Source organism: Terrapene carolina, unplaced genomic scaffold, assembly GCF_002925995.2.
Source record: "Terrapene carolina triunguis isolate 2854851 unplaced genomic scaffold, T_m_triunguis-2.0 Scaffold406, whole genome shotgun sequence".
NCBI classification, from domain to species: Eukaryota; Metazoa; Chordata; order Testudines; family Emydidae; genus Terrapene; species Terrapene triunguis.
In genome coordinates, this window is record NW_020664757.1 from 2,597,376 (window position 1) to 2,611,030 (window position 13,655).

The window sequence follows — 13,655 nt, forward strand, 5'->3', positions numbered from 1 at the left end:
GAAGTTGAGGTCTTGGAATCACAGCAGTAAACACTGTCATTGTGTGACCTTGGACAAGTCTCTTTACCTTGCTGTGGCTTAGTTTCTCCATCTGTAAAATGGGGTATTGTGAGGCTTAGCACATTGTTTGCAAAGTAATGTAAGAACTTATAAAGCAGTGTTTCAAAACCTAGAGGCCATGGGACAGGTTTAGGGGGGTTACAAACAAGGCTCACATTAGGGAGTAGGAAGCAGGGCAATTGCCTGAGGCCCTGCAAAGCTAATTTGCATGTTTCAGCCTCCACTGCCCAGGGCCTACGCCAGGCTTTTAAGTCCAAACATTGTCACCCGCCATAGCTAGCCCCCCACCCCTCACCAGAGCCATCCCTTTCGCCACGGCCACCAGTCCAGTCCTGCAGCTAGCCCCGCTGACCCAATGGAGCACCAGAAGGGCAGGTGGCATATGGCCCCAGCCTCTCCAGCCCCAGAGCATGGGAGGCCCCAGCCCCGGAGCACCAGGAAGGTGGGTGGCATGCGGCCCCAGCCCTGGAGGGCCCCAGCCCTGGAGTGCCCCGGCCGCAGAGCACGGGAAGGCGAGCGGCACGCCCCCACCCTGGCCGGAGCACTGGGGGGCTAGAGCTGGAGGACTGGAGCCACATGCAGGTGGGGGTCACGCCTGGCTGGTTGGGGAGGCAGAGCCGCATAAAAAGGTTGAGAAACACTATTCTGAAGGAATGTACTTTAGAAAACTACAGGTTTTTTATGCCCTGCAGCATCTCAATGTTGTGATATCATTAGGGCTGTTATATTAATACTTTAACATGTCTATTTACAGATAAAAATAGTGAGGAATCCCAGTAATGAGAGTGGCTTCAAAAGTTATTTTTCCTCCCTTGGTATCCTGCTGTTAATTAAATTGTCTCGTTAAACTGACCTCACACTTGGTAAGACAACTCACATCTTTTCATGTATTTATACCTGCTCCTGTATTTTCCACTCCATGCATCTGATGAAGTGGATTCTAGCCCACGAAAGCTTATGCCCAAATAAATTCGTTAGTCTCTAAGGTGCCACAAGGACTCCTCGTTATTTTTACTGATACAGACTAACATGACTACCACTCTGAAACCTGTTTACAGATAGACATTTAAGAGCAATGAGTACAGAGTAAATTCTCATATGTAATGCGAGATGAGGCAGATAACATCAGACCTAATTCCAGAACAGAAGAAATGTGTATGAAAGTGAAGGAGCATGCAGTTCACTGGGAAATATGAGTATGCAAATGTCAGTGGAATGAAAGCAGAAAACATGAGCAACTACACCAGAGACTTTGAGGACAGGAAGACAGGAAACAAAGGAGTGAAAACTCTGTGGATGATGTAGTATTAAACTCCCTAAACATTAAAACTCACCAAATGAGGGTCAATCCATCCTCATCATCATATCCACGCATTATACTCCACACCCGAACACAACCACTCTATGAACTTCATACCCTCATATCTCAATGTCTGTACTTTGACCCATCAACCTTTTACCCCCCAATCGGGGATATTGCAGACTATGTATTCCTCATGCCACCTGATCTTAAACCAAACTTTGCACCCTCGATAATCTGTATGTTATTCTCTGATAACCAGAAACTTCTATGCTCAAACTCTGTTCACTATTTTTTTTTTATCATCTTAATAAAATTCTTAAATCTGTAAACACACTGGCCTCCCTGGAAAACGTGCTACACCCAAGATGCTATATGTCAGAAAAAGGGACTTTAAGCAGGGAGTGGTGATAACATAATGAGATAGATCCAGAGAAAGAGGATATGGCCACAGCAGAGACTATTACAGGGCATCCGAAGAAGTGAGGTTTTTACTCACGAAAGCTTATGCCCAAATAAATCTGTTAGTCTTTAAGGTGCCACCAGACTCCTTGTTGTTTTTGTAGATACAGACTAACACGGCTACCTCCTGATACTTATTACAGGGCTGTCTGTGAAAGTACATAGGATTCTGATGAACCAGAAAAGAAAAAAAATTCACTGATGAAATGGAATTATAAACATGGTTAGAGAGTTGCTCTTATCTTGTGGGAATAGTGAGAGTAGTTTAAAAAACAAAACAAAAACTAAGACCAGCTGTCTGTGATAGAAATGGCTATAGACCTGCCAATATCTAATCATAGTGAGAAGCAGCTTATAGATTAATCAGCAAAGGTAGCATGTAAAAGTATCAAAGAGCATGGAACATAGGGCAGACAAAAATGGATTGCTGGATTCTAATAAGTCTCCAGCAAAGATTTTGACTATATATATTTTCAGTGTACAGTTCCTTGAAGAGCTTGCAGACTGCTCTTGTTGAAGTCAGGAAGAATGAGTTTCCTTTCCACAAACCCAGGCTCTATATGGTCCAAGGCTGTAATGATAGCTGTAGAGATGCCATTGGTAAACTTTGGTGTACGCAGTGTTGTTGTAGCCATATCGGTCCCAGGATCTTAGAGAAACAAGGTGAGGAAATGTGTTTTATTGGACCAACTTCTTAGTGAAAGAGACAAGCTTACACAGAAGTCTTCCTCATACCTGAGAAACGTATTCAGTGTGTTACAGCTAAACACAAGGTGGAACAGATTGTTTAGCAGAAGTAAACACATAATACTGACAAAAATGGTAGTGTAGACAAGCCCTTAGTGTTAAGTTGTCTTGTATGTTGTTATAGAGTTGTATCTGATCTGACAGAAGTCAAGACCTACCTCTGTGTGTGTTGGAGTTATTACTTTCAGTGTTCCAGTAAATCCCTGTACTTCTATAAGCAAGCATTACCATAAAAGCCTAGATGAATGAAATGTTGATAGTTTAACCAGAAAGAGAACATTTATCTAGATTAATCCAATCATTCCTCCTGCTCTGGAAAGTCCACAGCATGCAGCTGTATTACCCCTGGGTTGGTTGGCAGTAGTTTGAAAATGTTCTGACTTGCAAAAGATGAATCTTGGGATGCCAGGAGAGGAATCTTGGAAATTTTGCTACTGTGACTCTAAGGCTTGGTCTACACTTACCCCCCAATTCGAACTAAGGTACGCAACTTCAGCTACGTGAATAACGTAGCTGAAGTTCGAAGTACCTTAGTTCGAACTTACCTCGGTCCACACGCGGCAGGCAGGCTCCCCCGTCGACTCCACGTTACTCCTCTCGTCTAGCTGGAGTACCGCAGTCGACGGCGATCACTTCCTGGTTCGACTTATCGCGTCCAGACAAGACGCGATAAGTCGAACCCAGAACTTCGATTCCCAGCCGCCGAACTAGCGGCTGGGTGTAGACATACCCTAAGTCCCAGAATTCCAGTAGCTTGTGGTAGGCATCCCACAACACCCTGTGAGAAAAATCCCAAAATGAATTGAGCCCAGTAGTAGGACAAAGCACCAGGGGAGTCTCACCCACAATGTTAAGTGCTTATTTAAAAAAATAAAAAAATAAAAATCAGTGCACACTGATTCAGGGGAAAGTAGGTAAAAGCCAGCTGCGTGGTTGCAATGATTTCAGAATAGTTATCTGTCCCAGCTACCAGCCACTCACCCCCATGCAGACTATCCCTAAAACAAGATATAAGAAACAAATTAGATGCATCTTCTAATGAGAATAATTAGCCTAGAATTCAACTCCCTTTTCCTACAGAACATAAATGTGAGGATGCAAATCTGATTTGCATGGCTCACCCACTCGTGAACACCCCATATTAAAGTAGTTAGAAAGGTTCTAATTTGATGTTTAAGCACCACACTGTCCATAGTGGCTTTTCCAACATGTTTATACCAGTTTTAACATGGCTGCAACCACGGTTAAACCATGTTTAAACACCAACTGTAAAGCCACTGTGAACAGGGCATATGACTGTCTACACTAGAGAATTAAAGGGTCCCTTATCAAATTGGTGTGATTGAAGCACACACAATTCAATGCCTCCTTACTAGCTCTGATTACTGGTGTTTTGAACTGTTGCAATTTTACCAGCATCCACTCTAGTGGTGGTGTAAACTTTTTCAGAGGCAATGCTTATTTGCATTACAGCTCCCCGAAGCAATGGATTTTGGGAGCTTTTGGAAAGCCACTAGTGAACTATAGGCCAGAAGTGAGAGCTTTCAGGTAGTTTTTAATCCACATTGGCAATAAAATGATGCAGACTGAAATGATTCAGACTAAATCAGTATTTAGCCTTGATAAAAGCAAGTCTAATAAAAAAACATTATTTGACACTATGTAAACCATTGGGAAGCACTTATTTATTGACAGGAATGTGTTTTACACATGTGCTAGGGAGGCCATGCAGTTTCAAGGCTTAAATTACTTCGGCAAGCCTTTTAGGCCTTTGCCACATAGTGGTTGCAGAACCATGTTACACATGTGGCCATGCATGTTTAAACATGGTAAGTTGCTAACATGATTTGAACATGTTTTCCTTAACCAGTGTGGGGAGAGAATTCTTCTCCCCCACCCCCAGACCTATATTAGCCAAACTACAATCCATGCAGTGTTTTTATCTATATAGTAATGTTCAAGAAAAAAAAAAATCCATCCCACACTGATCTGGGAAATTTTGCTCCTTGCGTAGACAGTGCTTTATAAATAAGTCCCTTTCTGAATGTAGGCTCCTCTTAGACACAAGATGTACTCACTGTGCCCCAGATCTTCAAAAGATAACACACCCTAGAGAGACACTTGTCACTACTACTCTTGTTTAAATTCTAGTGAACAAAATACCATAGCATCAGCTCAAAAAAGGAAACATGAGTACAAGATCAAAGTTGTCAGGCAGATGTAGTATATACAGCATCTTCAAGGCAGCCTTGAATTTCAATAGAAAATACTAGTTAATATCTTTTATAAATACAACAGTACAGAATAAAAATGAACATAGCTGTTTCGGGTTTGTAATAGAGAAAATGCAGTAAGGAAGGACTATGTGCCCAAATATCATGGCTATATCCCCAATTCACAACTTCTGGGCACAAATCCAATCTCTGTTAGAGGAAAAAAAATATAATGGATATAAGAAACCAGGTCTCTCTATTAGATGCATGTCTCCGTGCCTTTTCAGTTGACCTTTCTTTAATAGTTGCAAGACATTTTTACAGTGGCAGAAAGCAAATGTATTACCATCATGCTGCTCAAGGAAAAAATGAACTTTGGCACACAAAATTAAAATAATCCTTGGTTCTGGCATGGACTGTGGTTATATCTGCAACAATGGGGTCTGTACTTGTATCAGAGTAACAAACCCTAGAAACATTTAGTGACTACAGTGATTACACTTTTTTATTTTTGGCTTCACTCCCACCAGACTAACTTCAGATAATCTTATTTAAGTCCACATTCTCCTAATAGCAACAAGGCCATTATAATGCAAGGTATTAAATACCACAGGAATGAGAGCTATAAAGTGTATATAATAAACAAAGGATGGTGAACTCTTGATGTTGGTTACTCTGCTAAATAACTACTCCACTTTTTAAAAAATCATGGTATTCTCCTTATTGGGAAAATAATGCAGCCTTACCAGGAGAACAAGTTTCCCCCTTGGGACCACACTAATGCAGAGAACAGATATTCACTAAAGGCAGAACAACATTAGGGTGGAGAGAGAGTTTATTGTACAAATGAGATGGAAGAGGTAGATATTTTCTATAGTGCCTCCAGCAACAACAAATAATGGAGGTTATTTATGTGTAACTGGAGGTTCTTTGAGAGGTGTGGTCCCTATCTGTATTCCATATGTGGGTATGCATGCACACCATGCACTTGAGTCTGGAATTTTTTTTGCAAGCAATGTCCGTTGGCCTGCACATTCACCATAACTTTTCTCATGCCCCAAAGCAAGGGCATAAAGGTTGGTGTGGGCCGACGATTTTCCAGTTCCTATTCTTACTGAAGTCTAAATCTGCAGCAGAGGGGATGGATGGCGGGTAGTGGAATACAGATAGGGACCACACATCTCAAAGAACCTCCAGTTACAGGTAAGTAACCTCCATTTCTTTTTCAAGTGATGGTCCCTCTGCGTATTCCACATGTGGGAGAATAAACAAACAGCAAACAAACAGGAGGTGGGTGCAAGGATGCAGAAGTGATAGCTGACTGTAATACTGCTGTCCCCACAGGTATATCTGCAGTGGAAACCAGGACCAGAACATAATGTCTGGTGAAGATACGGAAAGAGCTCCAAGTAGCTCCCCTACATCTCTCTAGTAGGGGTAGGTCTCTCAGATACATAGCAGAGGCTGCTTGCCCTCTGATGGAATGAGCCCTCACCCCTTCCACTGGGTGTGGGGCAGGGGGATGTAGGCTAGTTGGTAACAAAAGATAATACAACCAGAGAGCCATTTAAAAAGTCTCTGCCCCAATAGAGTGTGCCCCTTGATTTTCTGCTATGGAAAAATAGTTTAGATGTCTTTCTAATGTTCTTTGTAGATAAAAAGACAAAGCCCTTTGGACATTCAGAGAATGCAGCCTTCTCTCTTCATCTGCAGCATATAGTTTAGGAAAAAATACTGGTAAGTGGATGATCTGACTCATGAAACAAACTACTTCAGGGACAAATGTGGAGTGGGGGTGTAAATAGACCTTTTCTTTATAGATAGTAGTATATGGTGGGTTCCCCATGAGCATCCCCAGCTCACTGACTCTTCTAGCTGATATAGCCATTACAAAGGCCACCTTCATAGACAGAGGGGCCTTTGAGCATGTGGCTAGAGGCTTGAAAGGGAGGTTTTATGAGAGATGATCGAACAAAACTGGAGGTCCCACTGAGATACGATCACCACCAATGTTGGAAAGGATCTAAGAAGTCCCTTCAGAAATCTAGGTGTGATAGGATAAGTGAAGATCATAGGGTTACCACGGGCTGAAAAGCTCTGAGTACTGCTAAATGCACTCAAAGAGAACTGGGTGCAAGACCCAGAGATTTAAGGGTAAGTAGATATTCTAGGATAGCAGGAATCTCAGCATATTCCAGACAAATGGTGTTGCTGAGTCCAAGAGGAGAAGTGCTCCATTTTGCTGAATAACAGTTCCTTGCGGAGTCCTTTCTGCATTGGTTAAAGATGGAATGCATCTTCCAGAACACAAGAATTCTATTTCCAATGCCCATCGAAATACCAGTGTGACAAGTATACCCTATGAGGCTTTATGGAAATATGCTTATGAATGTATATGTGAGATAACTGGAATATGTTTTATGCTACATATGCCATGTAACATATCTCTGTAAAGGTTATGATCTACTGAATACATTCCTCCTGTTTGTATACATGTATCATTTTTGTACTTGAAGTTAGAAATCAAGCAAGTATACAGCCAATATTCATAAGTAGCCTTAGTAGAGCATTTGATCAGCTTCTTGAGAAAGGAATGTGCAAATTAAGTGCCCAATCAAGAAACACTTAAAGGACAATGAATCTTGGAAGGCTCCAATCCACATAAGAAGTCTACCTGAGGACGTTCAAGATAGCATGTAAGCAATGGCTGCTACCTGTAAAAACTGAGTCATGCATGGACATGTGACTTGCCCATGTGACTCCAAAACTCCATCTTGGAGCTGGACTTTGCATAGGAGAGAGGAGGGGGTCTCCACCCACAAGAGAAAGTCTATTTAAACCCCTGGGAGACCCCTCCATTTTGTCTTCAGCTGGCTAAAGAGATAGCCTCTCCACCCCCAAAGACACCTGAAAGAAACTGGAACAAAGGACAGTAACTACAGGGGTTGTAAGTGATTGCTGGACCTAGACTAGAAGGAGACTACTCTGTAAAAGGAAGCTTACTGGAATTCCTCTGAGGGTGAGGTTTTTATCTGTATTCAATTTTCTTACTGTATTAGACAGACTTGTATGTTCTATTTTATTTTGCTTGGTAATTCACTTTGTTCTGTCTGTTACTACTTGGAACCACTTAAATCCTACTTTCTGTATTAATAAAATCACTTTTTACTTATTAATTAACCCAGAGTATGTATTAATAGCTGGGGGGGGGAGGGCCAACAGCTGTGCATACCTCTCTATCAGTGTTATAGAGGGCGAACAATTTATGAGTTTATGTAATGAATGAGCTATTGATATTGTTTAAAATGATCTGGTGGAGACAGAGAAGATGGAGTAACCGTCTCAGCCGGTGATGACAAAATTGTTCATGGAACCATTGGAACTGGCTCACCTTCCTCCAAATACTCCCATGGGGCAGGTTGTGGATGGCTAGGTGATAGCAAATGGGGCTCATGCATCGATCCTGGGTGTCTAGGGTGGGACTCCCATGGTCTCCAGTATTGCCAGCAGAAGATCATCAGGATAGTCTCTTCCTCTGGTGTAACAATGTCCTGGAATAAAGAAGATCCTCATAGGAGGGATGAATGTGGCCAGATCAGATCAAAGGTCTCAGACCACGCTGGAGTATGAGGAAGGTCCACCTGCGGAAACTGTCGGAACCAGACCTTCCCCAGTCACACTGGAAGTCAGAGCCACATGGGACAGTGTTGATACAGGTACAACATCGGATCTAGAAGTGGATAAGAGCTATTTATCTTGAGTCTTTGCCATCAGAGCTGTCAGATCCTTACCCTTGCACACCCCATCATCTCCTGCAGAGATTTGCTTTGGTCTTAATCCTTAGCGTCTGTTGGAATTATTTCAAATATTGTTAATATTCTGGGAACCCAAACACCAATGTAACCATGAATTCCTTTATTAAATCTGAAAGCAAAAACGGTACTTTATGCAGTTGCTCTAAACGTGTCTAACATCCTAAAAATAAGCAGTCACTACATCCAATACAGTATTAATGTTTATAAGCATGTGATCAGTATACTTACAAATAGGCCAGACCTAGGGATGACCATCTCATTCTGGCATGCTCCAGCATGATCAGGTAGGGTCTGACAAAACCTTCAGATTCATGGCTCTCTTTATACCCTTCAGCTAACTAGCTTTAGCAAAAACCTAGTTTGAAGCAGTTTATCTGTGCTTCTTTCCATTCTCCAAGGCCTTCTCTTATCTTCTTTCTGCCCCCTCCCAGCCTTGCTTAGCAGCAGAACAGTGGGAAGGTTCGGGTTTGTTTCTTTTGAGACAATTTTTGTTTGTCATATTACTGTAGCTCTTATTTTATAGTTATTTTTGGAACCGTATATCCTTCCCACATTAAAGTAACACTACTTACTATTCTCACGGCTTTCATTTACTTGCTGATTGGGGCCTTCTTTCTACTGGCCATGAACTATAAAGTGAAAGGTTTTTTCCCTTAACCAAATTTAAGATAGCTCTAATTTTTATCATCATCCTACAGCACGCAGTCTCTTGCGACTTTGCCTGAGTCAGGGAGGAATCCTCTCTCTTCAGGACAGTTTTTGACAAAGATGACTTTTCCTTGTATCTATGAAAGTGCCCCTTACTCTCATGTGAAGCCCTCTCCTTAGTCTTAGCAGTTTTAGCTTCCATTCCTGAAGTCATGCTTGGAGAGGTGCAGCCTGCTTCCTGAGACTGATGTATAGGTCAGGGGAGGAGGTTCCCAAGCCAAACCTGATTGGGGTCTCGCTACCTTCTCCACCAGATATTTTCTAAGTTTTAGTTACTGACCCTCAAGTTCTGGGCAGAAAAGAATGGCAGATGCTGCAGTTGAAAGAGATATGAACTTCACCGAGGTAGCAGAGGCAGTGTTGATGGTTGTTGCTCGCAGAAAACAGTTTTGGAACACCAGGACCCTGGGCATAATCCCAGACTTCTGAAGCGGAAAAATTCTCCAGGGAAGGGAGAAACTAACTACACTATTCTAGAATAGACTATAAACATGAAGTTATATACCAAGGGTTGGCAACCTTCAGCACACAGCCCATCAGGGTAATCCGCTGGCGGGCTGCGAGACGTTTTGTTTATGTAGATCGTCTGCAGGCATGGCCCCCTGCGGCTCCCAGTGGCTGCGGTTCACCGTTCCTAGCCAATATATTTAGAGCAATGATATAGTAGAAAGAATCTTTCTTGTCCTGAGATCCTGACTCAGATTATGCCATGGTAAGAAGGAACTAGAGAGGCCTTAGCCCACACTACCCTTTATGCCCTTGTTTCAGAGCATAAGGAAAGATATGGCACATATATGGGCCAACAGACACTACTTGTAAAATCCTGGGCTCAGGCACATGCATATCCATTGGTGGAGTACAGAAGGACCACCACTCAAAGAAGAATCTAGTCCTAGCACTACCTATATATTAGACCCACCAACACTTGAATATTTTAAGGCTTTTTAAAAAAAAAAAAAAAAGTTCTTATAAACAATTGTGTTGTTTGAATGAGTCACATAACATCGTTTCTTTGAACTGACAAGCATGAACCTGTTTGAGGGTGAAGAGACTTTTTACAGGTGCTTCTGTGCCTTTTCCAGCTATATCATCCTGAGCAATAGCTTGAGCAAAAACTGGTATATAAGCAATTGCATTTCTAAACTTTTTTGAAGTGGGGTTTAAGATTGTTGGACAATGCCAAGAAAGTGTCCCTACTGCCCCCAATAGCCTCAAAAAAGCATGAATGATAAACACCTTAACCATTCCTGCACAAGACACGTCTTTGATTAATCAGGAGGAAAATGATCTAGCTTCACCATGAAGGTAGACAAAGTTTTAAAAAGTTTCCTTCACATACAGTATTTTCAAAAGTACAATATCTAAACAAGAGTTCAGAGGTTTTAGCTAAGTTCCCCTCCTCTAAGGTCACCCACTGCTTCTTAAAGACTTAGAAGGGCTGATACAGGAAATGCAGTTCTGTAAAGAAACAAGACTTGAGATGAGAATCAATGGGCTCATTAAAAATCAAGTAAAAATCTTGAGCAAAATAGAAGAACTGACCAGAGAACAGGAGGGAAAGCACAGATTTAAAATTTAAAATTTTTATTAAGATGTTTTTAAAAAAGTGAACGGTACAGAGTCTAAGTGTAGAAGTTTCTGGTTATCAGGGAATAACATCAAGGGGTGCGAAGTTCAGTTTAAGATCGGATGGCGTAAGGAATACATAATCTGCAATATCCTCGATTGGGAGTAAAGGTTAACGGGTCAAAGTACAGACATTGAGATATGAGGGTATGTTGTTCAGATGATGGCTATGTTCGGGTGTGGAGTGTAATGAGTGGATACGATGATGAGGATGGATTGACCCTCATTTGGTGAGATTTAACGTTCAGTGAGTTTATGGTTCCAGTTCATATGGTCCAACGGAAAAAGTCTCTTGTTCCCTTTCTTGTAGTCGATGCACAATATCACTCCGGCTCACGCCTCCTGGTACTGTCAGTGGCCAGTGATGTGTTCGGTGTAGATGTCCCTGGACCATCAGATGGTGTCTGAGACCATGAGGTGCCGCATTACTACAAGACAACACAGTTGCGTTGCAGACCTTACTCAAGCAAATCTCTCCTTCACCTCAGTTGTCATTTTGTTGATAAGGATATGCTTGATAAGGATGGTCTTTTTATTTTTTCATACTGTAGGAGTAACTGAATCTTATGACAACTTAGTCTTCCTACAAATATCAGACTACAGTATTGAGATAAATTGTTTGATAGTCTCTGAATGTTGAAAATCTACTTAAAATTGAGAGTGCTCCCAGGTGTCTCACCCAGAAACCAAGAGAGTTTTTAATTGAGCTGGAAGGAGACAAAAGTGTGTTGAGTATTCTGCATGCCTTTATATAATATGGAGTAAGTTACTCACTAAGACTTTTTTTTTTTTTTTTTTTAAAAACAGCAGTAAAATTTTCAAAATGGTCCTAAAGCCCATAGGATGCTAAATTCCATTTGCAGAAGTGACATAGGCACTTGACTTCTTCCACTGGAAGCTTAAAAAGAATAAAGTTAAATTTGTGACTAAACTCTTACTTTTATAGCTCAGTTAAGTACCTTCCCACATTCAGGGGTCTAACTTTTACAAAAATTGTTGATGGATATGTATACAACACCTAGGGTTTGAACTCCCACAGGAAAATAGAAAGGACATAGCTTCACATAAGAACAGACACATCCCAAACCAGTGGGAGTAAGGGTTTCACCTCTTCCTTTGAGAATCATAGGAAATCAGGGTTGGAAGGGACCTCAGGAGGTCATCTAGTCCAACTCCTTTCTCAAAGCGGGACCAATCCCCAAATGGCCCCCTCAAGGATTGAACTCACAACCCTGGGTTTAGCAGGCCCATGCTCAAACCACTGAACTATCCCTCCCCCAAGAGAAGATATTCAAATGGGGGGGGGGGGGGGGGAAAGAGAGGGAGGGAGGGAAAAACCACACTAAGAGAATTACAACACTAAAACAAAGGACAGACTGGACTCCATGTGGGAGTCCAATTAAAATCTCTCCATGAAGATCCATGCTGTATGGCCCACACAGCTTAATGAAAAATATGGACCACAAAAGTTGGATGACACAGGTGACTGGCAGTAGGACACAGATCAACTCACTGATTGAAATCTATGAACAGTAAAAAGCCTTGGTGACCAACATCTCTGTAGTATGTACCCTTGCTGGAAGTCTCCACAAGTCAGAAATGAACCGGGGGGGGGTAGCAGATTGCAGTGTTATTGGCATTTCATGGCTACAGTTTGCCAAATTGACTATTATGCTCTGGACTTTTCTCCCAAGGACTAAAGGCAGTTCTAATTTAGTGTAACTTTAAAGAAGATAGAGTGGGATCTTAAGCTTAAGTTTACTAAAATGCCATCCTGATGATAACATCCACACTAGAACACTACTGTTAAATTTAGTACTGAAAGGCAGATTGAGAATACACCTTCTGACATGTTGCCTGTCTACATAACGGCTTCCAGGAACCACATCTGGAGAAAACTATTAGCGTACTTCATTTGTCCCCTGTATCCATTTTGCTTGCAGACAGCATATTTAAATCTGTCCTTAGTTCTGTACTGTTGACTTTTCCTGTATGCAAATAACCCGTCCTATAGGGTTCTCAAACTTCATTGTACTATGACCCCCTTCTGACAACAAAAATTACTACATGACCCCAGAAGGGGGGACTGAAGCCTAAGCCCACCCAAGCCCCACTGACCCAGGCAGTGGGGTGAGGGGGAACCAAAGCCCCACTGCGCTGGGCAGGGGTGGGGTGTCAAAGCTGAACCTCAAGGGCTTCAGTCCCAGACAGGGGGCCTACAACCTGAAGCCCTCAGGTTTCGGCCCTGGGCGGTGTGGCTTGGGTTTAAGCTTACACCTCAGCCCCAGGAAGGCTAATGCCAGCCCTGGCGCCCCCATTAAAACAGGGTCGTGACCCACGTTGGGGTCCTGACCCACAGTCTGAGAACCGCTGCTCTAGGAGATAAGTATTCTGCACTAAAGCACAAGGCTGAGAAAGGTGCAGTAGGTTTAACACAAACTACTCTAAAAACACTACGTTGTTCTAATACTTGTAGTAAACTTTAAGATCATTTGAAGTACCTATTAAAAAAATCCTCAGCATTATAGTGGCAGGTGTTTTTGTCCAGGTTTGGGAGTTTTACATTGTTATATGCCACTACCCTTAGTTTTGTAAGAGTGTTATGCTTGCTTTACTTCAGAAATATGTACACAATCTAAGACCATCACGCACACCCATCCTCAACATCACACCCATTAAACAGGATGAAGAAGTAAAGTTGAAATAGAAACCAGGGCTTTTTTT

At 42.1% G+C, this 13,655-nt stretch overlaps 1 protein-coding gene across 1 annotated transcript in view; it reads right to left on the minus strand.

Annotated features, from left to right (window-relative positions):
* The window catches only part of EPHX1 (epoxide hydrolase 1), a 51,388-nt gene extending 49,977 nt beyond the window's left edge, over positions 1 to 1,411 (minus strand). Inside the window, exon 1 of the mRNA XM_026658204.2 lies at positions 1,395 to 1,411. The gene's annotated coding sequence lies outside the window, so the exon portion shown is untranslated. The remainder of the gene's footprint in view (positions 1 to 1,394) is intronic.
* Between the last annotated feature and the right edge of the window lie 12,244 nt (positions 1,412 to 13,655).